Below are 20,609 nucleotides of genomic sequence, written 5' to 3' on the forward strand. Positions count from 1 at the left end.
AAGCTACTATTACAACTGCAATTGTTCTGTAGTCTGTAATTGGGATTCTTGGGAATTAAATAACATGGAAATGAAATGGTCCCTCATCTGATTGTTCCTGCCCTACTTAAAAATATGAAATAATAGATTATTACAAAGGCATCCGGGTAACCTCTGTTCTGGTAATGATTACAAATACAAGCCCAGTTTGAAACAACAGCCTATACCTGCATTCAGCCTGGGGTACATTTTGAGGAATAGTCCCCGTTGGAGTGCGCGCGTGTGTGCGTGTGTGTGTGTGTGTGTGTGTGTGTGTGTGTGTGTGTGAGAGAGAGAAAGGTGAAGTTAATGCCTCCATTGTAACCACAGGATTTAAACTGCAGTGACGGACGAACGGGCGGGTTAGACATTCGGTTGTGATGCTTTGGATAATCCAGTACAATACGTTTCATGGACTGTAGCTTCATGAACCCTGTAGCAGCGTTATCACTCAGCACTACTCTACTGCGGCTGTAAGTAGAGTCCAGCAAAGATGAAGAGCGGGAGAACTGTCACCTAGAGTCAAGTAAAAGGTCTTAATGTCACGTGACCCATTGTTTGTAGGCTGGTGTCTGCTCCCTCAGTGTCACCTATGGTATGAAAACGCTAAAAAGAAAAAAAAAGGTATTGATTGTGAAATTTAAGAAGTAGGGTTCGGAAAGGCAATAAAATGGCTGCAGCGGTCCACTTGTGTAGAAGCAGAAGGTTCAAAAAACGGCTGGTCATATAAAGTGTGATGTACATAAATGCAGAGATTTATTGGAGAATACATTCATATTGTTACATATGATATGAAACTGGATCTTGAATATGGTTTTATGTTTGTATCATTTAGACCTCACAATATTGTGTTGAAAATATTCCTTTTTTGTGGTTCATGGTACTGTTTTGCAGTGGAGGCCTCCCACCATCTTGTCATCACATCTGAACTATAGCCTCTGAACAGCAATGAGGCCACTCCAGTTAAAGGGTACGTGGTGCCACCTTAAATCGGTTCCTTTCTGTGTAGGAAGATATTAACCGTTCTTCAGTGTTAACAAACAGGCTGAGGAGGAAGGTCAAATGGATCAGCACCTACACAATAGAAGCGTACTGTACACCCCTGTTGCTTGCACAGAGGGCTCAAGAAGCGTCTTCTAAACTAAGCCAGCAGATGTGAGCGAGGGTTGGTGGAACCAATATTTGAGAAACATACATAAATTCCATATGACGGTTAAATTAGCATATGACTCACGGTAAATGCTAAAGTGGATGTATTCTGTTTAAACAATACATACAAATTCATGCTTTTTTAATTCACAAGAAATTATCATGCTTCTGGGAAATAACAGTTTCCCTGCCCTCTAAGCAGCCATTTGTTCTAAATGCATTCATTACAATGAAACGGGTGACATGTCTCAGCTTACCAGGTTCTGCCGTGTCCAGGTAGATGCAAAGTTTCTTTACGGAAAGCAGTAGTGCCATTACAAAGTACATGTAGGAGTCACCTGAATTTCTTTCTCCACATAAAAGCGGCATGGACGCTCTGTGTCACAGTCTTCTTAAAGGGTTGTATGTTTTAACCTTCCAGCAACACGACACTGCAGACATCACACCACCATCACACAACTCTGCCATGTTTAATATGTGGACCCAGGCAGGAAATGGGCTTCATACATTTTTTTTTATTACCTACGCTTTTGCTATTTTTAAATTTTTTTACTGGTTAATTCCTACAACCCTTATTACACAGAATTGAACATGATAAAATGGTTAAAGCAATACGATAATTTGATTCTTGGGGGACTTTTGGTTTCAGTGTGTTGCAATTGGATGTGCCGTTATTTAATTGGTGTGCTTTTGGGTTTGCGAGTTAGTTTAAGTAAAAAAAAAGCACCACAGTTTGCGCTGTGCATGTATGCAGGTGTGTGTGTGTGTGTGTGTGTGTGTGTGTGTGTGTGTGCTAATATGTGTGTGCTATATGTTGTAATATGTTCCCTGGATGAGAACACTGGGCTTCAGTGATGTCCTCGTTGTATTTCTGCAATATGTTATGTATACCTGTGTGTGTGTGTGTGTGTGTGTGTGTGTGTGTGTGTGCGTGCACATGTGTCTCTTTATACTTGTGTAAAGGCTTACTTAAAGTATCCCGTGTGTGTCTTTCTGTGTGCATTTGGACTTTGTGGGCTCTGTGTTTGTGTGTGTGTGTGTATTTCTTTTAATAATTACCACGAGAGCCCTAAATCTGAAAATGTATCCGCATAGTGTGTGTGTGTGTGCGTGTGTCTGTGTGTGCGTGTGTATTGTCCAGGGAGTGCTCGACTGAAAATCCAGCTGATGAAGGCTACCTGGAGTGTCCTGAATGAGCCCTTTGTCAACAGGAAAGACTGTGTGTTTGTGTGTGTGTGTTACAAAGCCTAGATCATCCCTTAAAACTTTGTAGTAACCTGTTTTAGTTTTGTCAGAAGTTCATGTTTCTTTGGCATTTGGTAGATAAGAACTCACTTTCATTTTTAATTAATTGAATGAATAAATAATAATTTATTGGAGAGTATCAGCCATATTGTTAATGATTCTACCAAGTACACTTGTATTTGTCTTAGGTCTTAGGTGGAGCCTAGCCTGCAGCTAGGCCTTGTAGACCCGTGCTTGGACCGATAGATGCATTCCCAGGCTCTTTCTAGCCTCGGTGTTCATCGACCTGTCACAGGCTTCTTGAGGGTCTGCAGCCTCCCGGGTATAAGGCAATGCAATGCAAGGCGAGAGTTAAAACAACAACGGCCTCGAGGCGTCTAGCTGCCTCTCAACTGCCCTCTTCATAATGTTCAGGTCACTAGAGGCGTGTAGTGTTTGCTGATTGCTTCCATTACAAAGCAGCGTTATGTCACATGTGGGAGAACCGTTTCCAGTATAGGCGACAGAACTGCTCTTAATTAGCAATTATTTCATAACATCATCATTCACAACTTTGCATTATTGTGTATATATATATTGATCTATCTATATCTATTTATCTATATAGATACTAGTGTTTCCCTACCATCGTGTATATATTTCTATATTTTATTTATTTGGATATATTTCTTACTTTTACAATTCCTCACTGCTCTCTGGGCACCGCGGAGTTCCGTCCCAACGGGCACGCACAAACACATGCGCGCACACACAGGTGAGCAGCTCCCGCCAGCGGACAGACAGCAAATAAATATGTTCATACTGGTACATATTCAGAAATATATAGAAAAACAATGTATACATGTTAACTTGTCCGTTTTACGGTATAATCAGGTACTTGGGTATAAAACATTACAGATGCAACCTCAGGATGAAGGTGAGCTTCTTCTGCTGAATCATATGAAAAAAAAGCAATCTAATGTGAATAATATTAAATTGGGATGCCTCAATACTGATATTTTGAGGTTATGACTAATAGCATAATTATTTTTTTGCTTGAATACTATATGTATTATTACCATATGCATTCATTATTTATATAAACTGTACTCTGTGTTTTTATACATGTATGGATGGATGAATTGATGTATATATAGTACACTAAATAAAAATATATTATAAAAAATAATAATATATAGATATAATATATAAAAGATCATTATCTTAGTCATTTGGTTTTGACTAATTGATTGCTGCTTTAAATAGATTTACACTTAAATTATAATTCATGTTAATTTTATTTTTGCACAATTTAGTAATTTAATTTAATAACTAACCAAATGTGTCTTTCATAATAAAATTCTGCCTTTTTAAAATCGAATTAGAAAAATGTCAAATTGCGAACAGGGTTAGATTACACTTTTATTTCAAATACAATTCTACAGCTGCAACAGCAATTGTTTTTACTACAGTAAAGTAAAAAAAACAAATATAATGATAAGATAATATCTTACTTGAAACAAGCCCAAGTGTCAATAAATGATGAAATGAAAGTTTCTAAAGGCCAAAGAACAAAGACGTCAGTCAGTATGAGTGAGTCCTCGTCCCTCATCACTGCTGTAGGTTCCGCACTAAGAGAGGACAAGTTATCAGGACATTAACATATGTGACAAACTAAGCTGAGACAGAGTTAGACTGCTCACAGAGACCTTCTCCTCCTCTTTCCTTTGATTGGAAAGCGCTTAGAGCCTTTGCAGGACAGAGGACGCTTTCCTTCTACGACTCAGCAGCCCTCCACCCCCATGGATCGGTCGTCCTCATGTGCCCTCGCTGACTTTCACTTGGCTGCTCTCCTCATGGAGATTTCTGGGTCATTTTTAGGGCTCTTGTATTACTCAAGTCAACTCTTTAGAACACCTAAGCGATAAAGGAGGATAAATGTCACAAGTCAGTTATGTTTGCATTTTTGAGGGAGGACTAAAATGACAAAGGCGTGAATTATATGAACAAGACAAAAGCAAAATATTACTTTTCAGTTTGGTACTCACTGCAGTATTACACGTTATATACACACAAAATTGTGTTGCTTCCAGATGAGCTCAGTTCTCAACTAACTCTCAAGTAAAGTTGGAGGATGTGGTTTCTGAGCAGCTTACACTAAACCAACATCCATGCTCAGTAGTTTAGCCCCTGGGCTGCCTGTAAACATGGATGTGTAACCCAAAGAACATCTGGATCAAGTGACCTCAACTACAGGCCTCAAAGCACAAAGAGCAGCCACTGTGCACAAAATAGATCAAGTTGATTTGTTCTGGTGATTGTGTGGTTTATTACAAAGTGAAGACCTAAAGAAAAAAGAAAATGCTGAAATTGTTTGGATTTTTATAGTGCATTCTAACTTCACATTACTTGTATACTGTATTTCTACGTTTGCATTCTGTGCTGCAAGCAAATAAAACGTTCGTGTGAGTGGAGAAACATTGTTTATAAAATAGAAATTATATTATATATATTTATATAATCATATATCAAATTCAATTTTTTTCATCGATAATATATTCATGAAAAAATCACACTGTAAAAAAATAAATATCAGATGAAATTAACTGATTATATCCAAATGTTCAGTTTTATTTGGAATAAAAGCATGTCTATAGCAATTGGTAGTAAACCAAGCTTGTCTAAGATAAAATATATATACTGATAGTCAGCTGCTTTACCGACATTACTTTCCTTGTCTTTCGTATGTACATGGGCAGCCCTGTCTACTAGATGAGGTTGTTATGAAGCGTTCTGGAGCTATTTGTGCATGTTGATATGAACATGTGTACACCCCCTGGCCCTAAAGAAACACAAAACGTCTGTGTGTGTTTTACTGTGTTAAAAGGTCATTGCCACCCTGCATCGAAAGTGTGGGTCTCTTACTGGCTGACTGGGTACATTAGCATTTCTACACGCACCGCAAATAGAAACACACATAGGAAGGCAGTGTGTTTCTGGTTGGTAACATTAAAAGCAGGTTCGTTGGTGCTCGGCCAGGCTTAAACAGTAGTGTATGTGTGTGTGTGTCCTGTACTACAATGTGTGTGTCTGAAATCCCAGCATGCTCTAGTGGTTCTCAACTGGTCTGGCTGCGGGACCCACCATCACAACTCAATGGCAAGCCGCGACCGAATTGAGGAATGTTTTCAACAATGAAAATATATCTATATCTATATTTCAAGACTCAAAGTATTTAACATGAATTACTTTTGGGATAACTGGGTTCTGAGTTCTACTTGATAAGCTACTCTGAGGTCATCTCTATCAGCGTGGTTACATGGATTCGAATAACTGGCTTAGTCGGACTGAAATCGAATTATCCGTTTCATGTAAACACCTTTGTCCGACTATGTGCGGTCCGACTACGATCCGACTGACACCCCTGGATAACTCGATCCGATCCAGTTGATAGTTTGACCACTGCGGCATGTAACGGTGAATTGGATAAGCTTGCTTGAGATCCCGACGGCGTCTTCTCTCTGTTATCAAATCAGCCAATAGCGCCATTCGCATTCGCTGTGCTCCTATTAACATCATGCACAGATAGTAGAGGGATGTAGCTTCACCTTGCTCTCCGTTCGCCATCTTTCGTAATGTTGATGTTGTTGTTGTTGTTGTTGGTAGTGGTGAAGAGGTCAAGCGGAAATGGCTGTATCACAACTAGTTGTAATGAAAACAGCGCCACCTATCGTATCGTATGCTTTCGGCCAATGATTCGATTTATTCACTGCCATGTATATTGGGATAATAGCACTTGCCCCGAAAGATAGCATAGTCCAACCAAGCAAAGATTCCAATTATACCATCATGTAAACACACTGAATGTCTCAGTCTTCAGCTGAACCAGAGGTAGGTGGAGCTGAATGGAAGGGGGGCTTCTACTCTACTGCTCTCGTGGCAGGGGACGGACTCATCACGTTGCTGCAGCAGGGAGAGGCCTACATCCGTGAATATCTTCTTGTTCAGTGTGTGGTCACATGACAGCTGACTCTCTTCTGGCTTGACTTCTATGTTGATTCCGAAGCGGCCACGTATCCAGTTTTGTAGCCCCTCTGCTTGTCAGGAAAGTAGTCGATAAACCGCTGCAGTTTTATCCAGATGCGTCGTGATTGTTTAATATCTGTGTTCCTCCCGTGTCCTGTTGTCGCACATGACAGGTATTGGGGAGCATGTCGAGTCGAAATATGATTTTACAACACATGCTGTCCTTTTTGAAAGCATCGATTTTGTCACTTTGTCCAAAAATGTTGTGCCCCTTCCCATGCAGATTGTGTAGTTAATGTGTTTAATTATTCAAACACTTCAGCGAAGTGAGCAATGTGGGCGAGCCACACAGTCACTAAACAGGTCTGCAAGAGGCAAACTGCTCTGGGCAAGAAAGGCTGTGATTTCAGCTCGTAGTTCGTAAAAACGGGATAGAAGCTTTCCACTCGAGAGCCAGCGTACTCTGCATGATACACTTGCAGATGCTCACTACCAAGATCTTAGCTTTTGAAAACATTGGGTGTTCTTTGCACTTCTTTTGATGTAATTCCCTATTTGGAAAAGGTCTTTTAATGTTCTACGAAGCACTGGTACCATTTCCTTTGCTGCCAGGGCCTCTGGATGCAAAACACAACGGTTTCAGGTTGGCAGCGCCATCAATTGTGGTACCGACGCACATTTCCCGGCTTAGCCCCACTGAACTTGATTTCAAGTCCACAGGGCTGGAAATGTCGTAGTAGTAGGAGTTCTCTTCTGCAGAGAAATAGTTCTGCAAGTCCCCGCCCCACACATGTTTCACGTTCACATGTATTTATGTAATATTATGTCTGTAGATCCGTCCATTTGTAATGCCAGATGAAGACTTGATTCGAGCTGCGGTCTGTTTGATGTCATCCAACATGTCTTCCCTTTGCCTTCTTATGGTGTCGTTTCACAGTATAGTTTTCAGCCTATCCGCTGTGTATTGATCCTCTGTACATGTCCATGTCTACAGGTGAGATGAGCTCCTCAGCAATGGTGTGGGGCTTCTTTAACTTAGCAATACAACGTGCCATACGGTAAGATGCACACAGAGTGCTTGTTCTTGCTTCCAGCACGAAGAAGTAAGACACTCTGGTCTAGGCCTGTTGCAATATGCAATATATCGACTTATATGATATATGAAAAAGTGTGATCATTTTAGTCAATCGCGCTTCCCTCTTGTCGGCTTTCATTGCTGGAGGCGGCGCTTAGGTAGCGCCTCCACTCGCGCACTCGGACACCGACGGGAAGGGAATGCATGAACCCACCATGTTATAAAGTGTTGTTTTTTGTAACATTTACAGACAATTAGGATAAATGACGTCGCTGCCCGCCGCCCTGCGTTCCTCCCGAGCCGGCAGATTGTTAGCGGGACCAGGCCGCCCCGTCTCTCCCTGCAGCCACGGAGCGCGTCGCTCTGCCGGTGGTTGAAGCCCACGGGCTCCAAGCATGATGCTTCGCCCAATGCTTAGCACACTCTGTATCCCTTACACTTATTATTTTTTTTGTTTTATTTATTCAGGATACATCTTTTCACATTTCGATTCTAATGTCTAACTATCCTGACAAATAAAACGTTCTTTGTACCTGCAACTAACAATTATTTGAATAATCGATTAATCAGTCATTATTTTTTCGATTAATCGATTAATCGGATATAAAAAAACAGCATTAAAAAAATTTCCAACTCTTTATTCTAAAACAGAACTGCACATTCACATTCCAAAAATACTTAAGAAAGTACAGGTTGCTCCTTGAACATAATAATAATTTATAAAAAAAAAATACAAAACAGAAAATTTAACAGGATTTGTTTTAACGTCAGAAGTCGTTTACTACATACACTCGCAAACTCTCACAGGAGCTGGAGGCTCCTTACGTTCCTCACGTGAGAGCGGGACAACGTGATGCTCCCGTGCCGTGTTACGTTGACTTTGCAAATTTTGCCATTGACATACTTTAGTTTATTTAGTGTGAAATGCTCGCACACGTTGGACAACAAAGTCTCACAAAAACCGCCGGCGCTGCTGCCTGCTCTTTCCTGCTGTTGCAGCCCTAGCTATTGTCATTATGTATGCAGTGGCATAAAATGGTCGGAAAATTGCAATAATATCGTTTATCGCAAATAATGTTGGTGCAATAATCGCACAACACAAATTTGATATCGTGACAGTTTACAACCAGTTTATCTTTGAGAGAAGAGGTTTCCAAATGCTTCTTCAGTTTGGACAGTTTCATGCTTTCTTTTGCCAGAACGTCGCTGCACAAGACACACTGACGTTGTTGCCCTCTTTTGTTCAATGCAGTCAGTGTCGTATTTGCGCTTTGCCATTCTCAGTTACAATATAAAACGAATTTATGGGTGTGAAGTGGCGGGTGCCTCTCAGGTACAGTCAGAGCAGACAAACGCCTGCATCCACACTGTAAATTAATCGTGCACGTCCAGACCTGCGAACCACCAGTTAAGAACCACTGCTCTCGTCCATAAAGCATACATTTCCATGTGAAAATATATGTAGCACATGGAATATAATCTTCAACATGAAACACCTCTGACGTCTGCCCTCTAATGCTCGTTCTCCCACTTTGAGAGGGACTTCATCCTGACCCAGGTGTCCCCATAAAGATTGGTACAAACTAACTCATCCAGTCCTTTGACCAAGTAGGTTCAAGCATTTTGTCTTCTTTGCGCTCAGTTGTAAATGCTAGGCCCTTTTTTAAGTATACATGGTTATTTACATTAGACACGTCATTCAAAGCTAAATTTGAAGTTTATTACCTTCACCCAGAATGCACCTGTGAAAACGGTTGTTTTACCGTTGTTAGATCTCTTAGTAATTGGCGCATTAACACTATAAATCCGAGTTTGTACTGTTGTTGCAATTCACTGTTATGTTGTTTTCAGTCAAGGTTATTGGCTGTCAGTAATGACAGTCAGCCAAATAGTTTTCCACCGAGATATTTGCGTTTTTATTCTTTAACTACACAACGCTGCAATTGAAAATGCCAAAGACTCTCAATAATAGTGTTCCAAAGCAGTTGGAATGTGAGATGTATTTGTGTAGAGTTGTATTGCTAACATAGCATTCTTTAAATACTTAATTTAGCCTTGAATGAAGATATATTGTATTTTTTGTAGAAGTTTTTTCTTTTTCTTCCATGTGAAGAAACTTTGTAGAAAACGGATGCACATAAATATTTTTTAAAGTGAATAGTAACAAACAAAAAAAGTAAATAACAAAAGAAGAAATTGTGTAATATAATTAAATATGAATTCCTTTTTAAAATATTATATTATTGAATCAACATTGTTGTTGTTTGTGTGTAAAAAGAAGGTAAATTAGAAAATAATAAAACGATTAATGCTGTCCATTTATTAATAGCTTATGTAATACTCTTTTTTACTTTAGTTCACAAAATGATTTATACTGTTCCCTTTCTTTATTCATTGGGCCGATTCATCTTTATATTTGATACTTGGGTTTAGGACCTGTTAAGAGCCAGAGCCTCTCTTTTTATTGCTAAGCCCCGCCCACTCCGTGTCACGCTTACAATTTGAATGCAGCTTTAACTTGCTACTGAATGCGTGTTACCTTACGTGGGATTAAAACATTTTAGTCTACACGCATGTATGGAGATGTATGTTTATAATATCATAGTGTAAGGGTCATACATGCCGTGAAGCACTTGTGGTGATAGATTTTCAGCTTTTTAATCACTTTCATTATTAATATTTCCGATTGTCCAACAACTGGGAATACAGGTTAATGAGGGAAATTGTGTCGAGTCTTGTGCCTTAAAGTTAAACTTTTTGGATAACATATATTCTAATTTGCTTTATCTTAATATTTATTTGAGGATTAGGATAACCCTGTCATAGTTATATACCCTAGAAATACCCTACACCATCTGGAAAGCATGCTGAGGGACAAGCACATCCACGATGTTGGGTGACCAACAGGTGCATGCTGGGTGTAGCTAAATGCTCATGGTGGGCCCCCTATGAGGCGCTACCTTTAGTGAAAGGACCACTTTAACCCTCTGCGCCTTCTGATAATCCCTGTCACAGATCAATCAAAGCCGAGCACTTCAGTTCGGTTCAGTACACGTTTGATTCTGTGGAGCACATTGGGACAAAGAGGTTCAGTTGTAAAGCTCACTGATAACTGTAACTATACACAGGTGGTTCTCAGCAGAGCTTTTTGTACGTGCGTGTGTGTGTGTGTGTGTGTGTGTGTGTGTGTGTGTGTGTACGCTACACCGTGAGCCTGGTGGTGTTGTATTGGTCTCTTAAATAACTATTTTACACACCCACTGCTTTGGCGGCAAAGGTATGACACACCGTCATATGTAAATGTGTTTGTGTCCACAATAGGGGTGGGACATTTTTTGCCGATTTCTCTCGATTCTCTCTAGAACGATTTGGTCTTGATTCAAAAAAGTTCATAATCGGAATATAAAAAATGAAATTAGTTCGCCTGCTGCAAGAAAACTCTCTCGCCTGCTGATGCTCTGCTATACACGCACTGCTATGATTTCATCTAACACTATTATGTTATTTTTACTTTTGAATATAATGTGTTGAAATGCAAGTTGCAAATTGTGTTGATTGATTTTTTTTCGCTTATAAAAAAATAGAGAAGGTAATTCATCTGGTGTTTTCTTTAATTATCAAACAAAGTAGGAAGTGATAAGCAACCTTTAGCAAACTCAGATTTGAGACTCTGAGTAGCAAACTCAAATGTTTTAAAAATCAATATGCATCAATAATCGTTTTATCTATTTAGAATTGATAATCGATAATCGGTTTAGAATCGATAATCGGTTTAGGATTGAATCGGAATCGGAATCGTGAGGTGCCAAGAGATTCCCACTCTTAGTCCACAAGCACATCAACATTGTATTTGTTTGATGAAGTTGTTAGAAATTCAACTATCTAAAATGTTTCTGAGGTTGGAGTGAGACGAGGAGAAGATGTTGTGATATGATTGGCCAAGTCTTCAGTGTTTCCCCTACCATTATAACAAAGGGGAAAAGAAAAACTCTGGAATATAAAAAACAACAACATTATTTTATTTTATTTTTTTCTCCTCACGCACATATTTTCACACACATATGAAATGTGCGCAAATATGTCTGTGTATGCGCGCACCAGCCCCCCGCCCCCAGTTGGCCAAACTATTCACACGACTACTACACCCCCCTTGAAGTTGTAAACCCAAACACTAAGCTTCTTCATTTCCCCTCCAAATGTTCATCTTTTAACTTAACTAGTTACCGTTAGTTAAGTTAAGTTTCATAAAAGAAAATCAAACTGCAACCAGCCTAATTTGTATGATAGATTATTCTACATTGGCTCAAAAATCCCGGGGGGCATGTTGCAGAGCACACACCCCCATCACCTTTTTCACCCCTGATGAGTTTGCAGGTATGTATATAGTTTGTGAAACGGACCTGCCGACATGAGAAGGGGGGGACGGGCCAACGGACCAGCCAGTCGTTTGCGTGTTGAGGTGGAACTGCCGGAGTTGTAGAGAATTTATCTCTCTTATCTCTTTCCCCTTGTTCAATGGTAGTGGAAACACTGTTATCTTATAATATGGCAAATGTGATCTATATGACGTTGTAGTGGTCAGAAGAATAAACAATCCTAGAAAAGAAGTCCATCGCTGAAATGTGTGTAATTTCTATTTAGATAGCATTATTTGTCCTCGATAAAACACCTGAACGGCCTCTCTGGTTCTACTGGTACCGTCTGTGGCCTAATATTGCCTTTCAGATTTTGGCTTTCGGAGTTGAAAGATGGATGAAAATCCCGTGAGGGAATTCTAGATGGAAGGTCAGGCTCGTCCATTACAGCCAGGCCACAGCCGAGGGCTAACGTTGACCCGTACCCAGAGAGGTGGTGGACCCTGTGAAGGTTAGAGCCCCCAGGGACAGACGACTAGCTCCAGCATGGCGGAGGGGAGTGTTGTGGCGTAAATGAGAGCCTGGCGCGGAGCTCTCGCTGTTTGCTATGAGCCCAGATGATGCCAGTTGAGATTAGCCGTGATAGCTCAGCTAGCACAAAGCAGTGGGAGAGTGGCTAATAAACCAGCCTAACATGTTCCATACTCATCTCTGCATTGGCCTTTTTGAGAGATCCAGCATTGTAGGGTCATTATTGTTTTTAGGCTTTTTCATAGAGGACTTTGTTATTTTAGATGGATAGCGCTTGGTAGTGTCCAAGTGTGCACGCATGCATTCCCTATTTAATTCTTTCTTGAGGAGTGAAGTAGGTCATATTTGACATCACAAGCGCATATTTCACAGAAAGTCTAACCTTTGTTTCAACACTAGCATTTAGAAAACAACCATGTCTATTACATTTTCCCCCTTCGTGCCTTTCTGAGCACGAAAGGGCAACGACAAGATCAAAGCTTCAGGCCCCGTGTGCACGGATTATGTGGTGGTCTCAAAGTGCACCTGCTATTTTCTTACTGGAGAACAAATACGCTCTTAACCAATTGACTTTGGTCTCAAACAGCCCTGCCACTCACAGTGATGGTCATGAAAAATGGAAATATAACAATAAACACCATGCTATTTTTATTGTTTGTCAATGCATTGAATGGAAAAAAATCACCACATCAACATGATACTCTGAGGATTGTTGAATGTTGGACCAGAAGCGATTTGTGAGTCTAAGATGCCGTTCGCCTCTCCCCCCACGTCTGCTCCATCCACCGGAACAGCAGAACTTCAGGACAACAGCATCTTTGGGGCTCTTCTTTCACTCGTCCTCCACAAACTAGGGGCTTCCGCCAGTAAGGACAGATGCTGCAGCTTTGTAATTAGATTAGATTAGATTCAACTTTATTGTCACTGCACAGGGTACAAGTACTGAGGCAACGAAATGCAGTTTAACATCCAACCAGAAGTGCAAAATATCAAAAAGTGCAGAGTATGTGCATATGTAAAGTGCAATAAGTGAATAAATAGATATGTACAGTAAGAAATAGTTGTGCAATATGAAGAGTAAGAAATGGATATGCAATAACTAGTGCAAATGTTCCGTGGCTGGAGGAGGGTGTGTGGCAGTCAAGCCAGGGTGGAGGGGGGAAGTACAGTCACTGAGGGAGATGTGTGTGGGGGTGGGGGGCAGAGTTCAGAGTTCAGGGGGGGCAGAGTTCAGTAGGATGACAGCCGCAGGGATGAAGCTGTTCCTGAACCTGCTGGTCCGGGAACGGAGCACCCTGTAGCGCCTCCCAGAGGGGAGAAGGCCAAACAGTCTGTGGCTGGGGTGAGAGCTGTCCTTTTCGATGCTGCGTGCCCTCCGCAGACATCTCTTGCTCTGGACAGCCTCAATGGTGGGGAGTGAGGAACCGGTGATGCGTTGGGCAGTTTTCATCACCCTCTGCAGTGATTTACAGTCCGCGACAGAGCAGCTGCCATACCATACTGAGATGCAGTTTGTAAGGATGCTCTCTATGGTACAGCGGTAGAAATTCTCTAGAATCTGAGGAGACAGATGGGCCTTCTTCAGTCTCCTCAGGAAGAAGAGACGCTGGTGTGCTTTCTTTACCAGGGATGAGGTGTTGAGGGTCCAAGAGAGGTCCCCAGAGATGTGGACACCCAGGAACTTGATGCTGGCGACACGCTCAACCTCCATCCCGTTGATATGGATGCGGATGTGTGTGCCAGTTTTCCTCCGGAAGTCCACAATTAGCTCTTTGGTCTTCTTGGTGTTGAGGGCCAGGTTGTTGTCGGCGCACCATACTGCGTGGTCTGAGCAGAAACTGAAAATCATGGATCTAAACGAAGCACACGTGGTTGTGAAAACAAGAGTCTGCATGAATAGATGGTATGAAGAAATCCCATTCGTTCAAATGTAAATGTGACCTGGGTTCATTTTGGGATTTTTCCCCACTTCCCGCAATGTAACAGTGCAGATGGTTGTGCTCTTTACGTCAGTGTGAGGCCTTTGTTCTTCTCTAACACAGAACACACAGTGGAAAGCCATCCCGGTGGCTCAGTGGTTAGAAACAGGGCCCAGGGCCCACAGTTTGCATGTTCACCTCAGGTGCTCTGTTTTTCCATCAAAAACATGCTCTCCTTAAGCGTTAAGGTCGAGCCCCCCGGTGCAGATGTCAATCGGGTTCGCGGGTGCTGCAGCGATGTCAGCGACCCACCCGAGCCGCCGTGCAACACAGACCCCAACTGGTTTACTATCCCACTCATATCTACACAAGCAGTGTGTTTATGATTGGATTGTTTAGTAGAGTTTAGCCTAATCAGATAGTGTACTGCAGTCTGCATACACTGTGCAATGTTTCCCCTGGTTTAGACGCACAACACATTTTCCATCGCGCACTCTCTGTCCGTATAAAAATCCTTGATTCACAGTCTATTCACTGTCTATCCTAACGGAAACATATATAGCCTGACCCAAGAGACCTTCAGAGGCCAGTACTGGCATTGATTTGAGACATACTTCCTGAAACTGAAAGACGTCTGACATTAAAACGTGAACATGAAAATATGAAACTTGTGGACAATGTTTTTATCTGATTTCTGTACATACATTTCTGTATGCGTACATGAATATATCTGCAATAAGATAACAGACGATTTATTGGTCTGGTCCTGAAATACAGTGACACACGCACACACACGCACACTGCTCAAACAAACCTTCCCTGATTTAGCTGCTTCAAAAGAAAAGTGTATAATAATAACTGTTGATTTTAATTTTGAAAGACTTTATGTGTTGCTCCTCAAATGTTTGGAGCTTTCTTCCAAAAAAAGAGTTGACTAATACTTTACAGCGGAAGACTGAGCAGCTAAAATAATATGGAACGTTTTTACTCGCAGCTTTATTTATCAGATCCAATCCCCAAAGTGTGACCATGACATCTGTCTATTGTTTTCTGTCTATTGTTAATTTTGGAAAAAATTGAGGCATCGTAAAGCGGAAGCTCAAAAGCACTTGTATTTATTAAGTCAATTTACTAATTAGAAGAAAGGAAGAAATTATCAATTGAAGGTGATTAACCCTCAACATCAATCATCTCATCTCTTATTTCCCCAGCCCGTGTAAAACGTACAGTTTGCTGACTTTACCTCCGTGACGTTGAGGGGAGACATGGAGGGAGAGAAAAATGAGGTTCCAGCTGCAGTAAAGCATTTAATCCCACTGAAACAGTTGTAGAAGTGGGGAAGGGAAGCAATGAAAAGGGCTTAATGGTCACAGTGTAATACTTATATGAATTTGGAAAGAGGTGAGGTCAATTGCCTTTGTAGATTTAAATTAAAACATGTGCTGAGAGCTATCCGCCCGGACAGGAGCACTTTAATTTTTACATTTCTGATCAGAAGGAGAGAAAGCATCAGACGTTGGAGGTCCTTCGGGAGGTTATTCCAGAAGGGGGGTGTTGAAGCAAAGGACTCGCTTTCTCCTGTATTCTTTTTCACTGCAGGCGCAGGCAGGATCTCTGTATTCTGAGTCCTGATCACAGTATACGGTTCAGAGAAGATTAGAAAGAAGGGTCGTCCCATTACAATTTAAGGGCTGGTCTGACATAGGCAGTCATAGGTCCCTTGCCTCTACATGCCTTCAGTGGCCGGGTGTGTGTCTCTGTGTTGGGTCATACTTAAGCTTAATTCATCTCAGTCACCTGGATCCATCCATCCATCCATCCATTGTCTAACCGCTTATCCTGCACACAGGGTCGCGGGGGGGCTGGAGTCCATCCCAGCCAACTTCGGGCGATAGACAGGGTACACCCTGGATTGGTCGCCAGCCAATCGCAGGGCTACACAGAGACGCACAACCATTCACACTCACATTCACACAACTACGGACAATTTAGATTCACCAATTAACCTGATCCCCAGAGCATGTCTTTGGACTGTGGGAGGAAGCCGGAGAACCCGGAGAGAACCCACGCAGACACGGGGAGAACATGCAGACTCCACACAGAAAGGCCACTGGGTGGAATCGAACCCAGGACCTTCTTGCTGTGAGGCAACGGTGCTAACCACCACGCCACCGTGCCGCCCGGGGACCTGGATCCATGTAGCAGCAATTAAAGGTTGCCGTGGTGATGATAACTTCTAATATACTCCTCGGTCAGTCAAGTTGAGGCGCAGTCCTGTGTTTATTTTTAGTTGGTCTTTGGATCTTTGACCCAGGAATTATAGGCGGCCACTCAGGGCCAGCGTACAGGAACTGGAAGGATCGTGACTCCTTCAGCGCATTTTTCACCGACATGTTTTGTTATTGCCGCTGTGAGTGGCTGTACGTTTCGCCGTTCTGCAGCACGCCTGCCAGCACAGGTTAAGACGGAGGAGATGACTGCACGCACACATGCTTTCAGCTCTAAGGGCTGGCAGACGGAGGCCGATGCCAAACAGGCCAGTGATGGTGTTTGTGTCCAGAGGACAACCGAGATTAGCTCTGGGGACGGATTGGTTGAGATTGGCTGTCGGGGTTGGTGGAACTCCCAGGAAGTAGTGTATAAAACCACACACTCACACACAGCTGGAGCACATTATTCAATTTTCATTTGATTCATGCGTTTCTCTGCCAGCCGGCTAAAAGCTGCAGCTTACCACGACAGGAAAGAAAGAGAAAGGACGGCAGGATGTCTAAAAAATGGGATAAACTTCTGTAATTCTTTTGCATGTTTTGCAGCATGAGTAACTGCCATTATTTCAGAACAAGGTATTTGTTTGTAATGCAATTAGCTTTATATTCTTGGCAATTGCAGACTTAAAAGGGAACCTTCACCCCAAAATCCAGAATCCATGTTTTCCTCTTGTAGTATGACCCATGAATTCAGATTGTGTAGTTGTGAGATGCCTGATGGTGTAGCTGTAGTAATATCTCCCTCCTCTCAATTATAACTAGCTACTAGTCGGCTCGTGCTGCTCAAAGCCCAAAAATAGATATACGTTGCTTTGGTCCTGCGTGAACGTATGTGGAGATTTTAAATGAAACATGTGGAACATTATGAAACAATGAATTTAGATTTGGTTATTTTTCACGACTGAAGCATTTATCACACGTTCTTTGAAGCTTACCCCAATAATTGAGTTTTTCCCATGGGAATTCAGAGTGCACCTCATGAGAGATTTCATTTAATGGATTGACATGAAGGGGATCTAGACAGTGTATGAAAATCTGTTGGGGAACAATGATTTGCATCAATGATACAAAAAATATATTTTTTTAGGGAATCATGAATAATTTGATCCCCTTACATAAATAATGGATCAATAAGAAGTAGTCTGATTATTCTTACCTTACAATTGATGTATATAAAAAAATCAAGCTTTGTTTTTCACAGCTTTTCAGGGATGATATGCAGGATTATTCGTTGTTTGCATATTCTAGTGTGGAAATATTCATGACCTACAGAGACAGATCTGTGCAGAAAACAGCTCCCAGTAATACATGTTGCAGCGGTGATACAAACATATGAACTTTGTCAAAGACAGCTGCAGAATAATATTTTTACCCATTGCAATATTCCTTCCTTTATTGGTAGTTTTTGAATAAGGCTTTCGAGGTATGAACAAATATCAAAGACAGGAGGCCTTTTTCCTCACATCGATTGAACCGCAATATTATAAACAGATAAGCAGTCTCCTCGTTCTTGTCTTCCCCCAGCCCCCCCCCCCCCCCCCCCCCCCCCCCCACACACACACAGCCCTCCGCTCTTTCTCAGACAGCTCTTTTGTTTATAAAAACACACCATGATATATGATGTTGTCTGGCCAAAACACTAAGAAGTCCCACAGTGATCTAAACAGCACAGCATGCTGTGACACAAACACACACACACACACACACACACACACAAACACAGCGTTCTGAAATAATGTCCACATCGACAGTTTTTCCTGTTGGGCCGATCTACTCTTCTCTCCCACTCAAGTCCCAAGAGGGTATGTTGACATTTTAAAATTCACAAGCACACACTCACATGTATGCAGACGCAGGCCTATATACTGTATATATATGTATATAGCCACATAAACATGTTCTTACTGAAATCTAGTTTTTTCTACATTCAAATCAATTTGTTCTTTGAAAACGATATATTTCGGGGGCATTTTCAAGTCTGCCACTTTGGGACAATGTGAAGGATTTGCTGGCATCTCCTGGTGATTGACAGCATCAGAATACCTTGGTAACGGTGTTGTTCTCGCTCAGAGCCCATTCTACCTTAATAAGACTTCTTCAGCTCCTCCCCGCTACAAATGATAGCTTTTTGAACAGAGAAGGTCAGATTGTTTGTGACAGGAGGTCGATTGGGTCCTTCCACTCATCAATGCGTGATTACGTCATGAACTGCGGAAAGTCAAGGTAATTACTGTCATCTGGATTTCCTATAGCACTCTGAACATGTCTTTCACTGCCTGCTCCCAGTCCATTAACGACTTCTGCGCTACCTCATTTAATGGATCGTGCGATGGAATGATTGTTAGAGCATGTGAGTGTAATAGGGGTGTAACGATTTATTTTAACAACGATTCGATTCAAATTGCGATTCATGGTTGCCGATTCGATTTATGGACGATTTGGGTTAATTTAGAACGATTCAATTCGATTCGATTCAGTGACTTGAAATCGATTCAGTAACTTTACTGGACAGTGCAGGCAACGTTTCTGAGATCCCTGTTGTTTCTTGTAAGGAAATCAGGTTTAAATCAATTATATTTAATTAAATAAATTATAATATATTGGATATTATAAACAAGCAAACAACAATTAATGGCAAATGTATTAACCTTTTATTTGAATCAAGTGACATTTTCAATGTAAACATTACACAATAATTACACAATGTTTGGTTCAATTCACAGAACCCCGGATTTTCAACCACATTGTAGGGTTGCATGTCTTTACAGATGAACTTGGCAATTGTTACTGTGATGTTGAGTTTTGTGCTGGCGAGGCCTGAGGTGTCTGCAGAGCTGGAGTTACCTTCTGCTGCTGCAGCGGTAACAATGCTAGAGGTCATGGACTGTCGGCGTTGTTTAATCCCACGGCGCCTTAGTAGATGGCTGGAAAGATTCGTTGTGTTTCCGTGTTTTTGGATTTGTCTTCTACATATTTTACAAACAGCGACCGACTTATTCAGAACACCTCCGTGTTTGCAAAAGCCAAAATGTTTCCACGCGCTGGATCGATACGTTAGTTTGTAAATGTCTTGCTCGCAGTCGTCTCCTCCACGCTATGTTTTGTTGTTGTTCTGAGTTTCGCGCGGCTGCCGCCAAGTACTGATGACGTCACAGACAGGCAGACTGAATCGAGTAACGTTTAACGTGTCTAAAGTGCTAAAAAACAAACAAACAAACACACATCCATACAGTTTTTGTACTTAAATCCAATGTGCAGTTTCCAAGTATCGATACAATCGATTATGTACCATTTCAATCAATTTGTAATCGATATATGTCGTCCGGAATGCCGATTTGCGGAGCACAGATCGCAGGAATATAAATCGATTAATCGATTCAGTGAATTAATCGTTACACCCCTAGAGTGTAAGTATGAACCGTTTGCGTGGAAGTGACTGTTCCGCCACGTACCCGGGGACACGCTGCTGTCTGCTTTGGTCCATGTGGCAGTGAATGAAGGCAGAATCCTAAAAGTTAGTGCACCTTATTTGTGAATGTCTTAAGTCTTAAGAATTGATCCACCAACTATTGTATCATGCTTATCAATATTTCCTTACACCCCTACATGTGCAGGATAATTGTGGTGTGACATTAACGACCTTTGTTATTTAAGATTCCACACTTGATTAATCAAAGGGTCTGTCAGGGTTTACTCACACCTTAAGCACCCACAGTCTGGGATGACAAAGAGCGCCCTGCAAGCATTTGGTGTTGGTTTCTGGTAGACAGGGTTTAAAAGTAAGAAAGATGAGTGCAATAGAAAACTTAATGAGAGTTTGGGGGTTATGTTTTTTCCCCTTGTTCTTTATGACACAACAGCAGAAGCTATAAAAGTAGAGGACCAAGTGGTCAACTCCTTCTTTTTCTTCTTACATTGCAGATTTTTATTGACTTTCCAAAGGTTGACTATTACCTCCTTATCCACTTTTGTCTCTCTTCACTTCCTGACTTAGGCCCCTGAGGGAGCCTGAAAGCCAATCAATCGGCTGAAAGCTGGTTCC

At 41.6% G+C, this 20,609-nt stretch overlaps 1 protein-coding gene across 9 annotated transcripts in view; it reads left to right on the top strand.

Moving 5' to 3' along the window:
- tenm3 (teneurin transmembrane protein 3) overlaps nucleotides 1-20,609 on the top strand; it is a 414,027-nt gene that overhangs the window by 190,462 nt on the left and 202,956 nt on the right. The gene's annotated exons all lie outside the window — the stretch shown is intronic.

The sequence above is a fragment of the Gasterosteus aculeatus genome, chromosome 9 (genome assembly GCF_964276395.1).
Source record: "Gasterosteus aculeatus chromosome 9, fGasAcu3.hap1.1, whole genome shotgun sequence".
Taxonomy (NCBI): Eukaryota; Metazoa; Chordata; class Actinopteri; order Perciformes; family Gasterosteidae; genus Gasterosteus; species Gasterosteus aculeatus.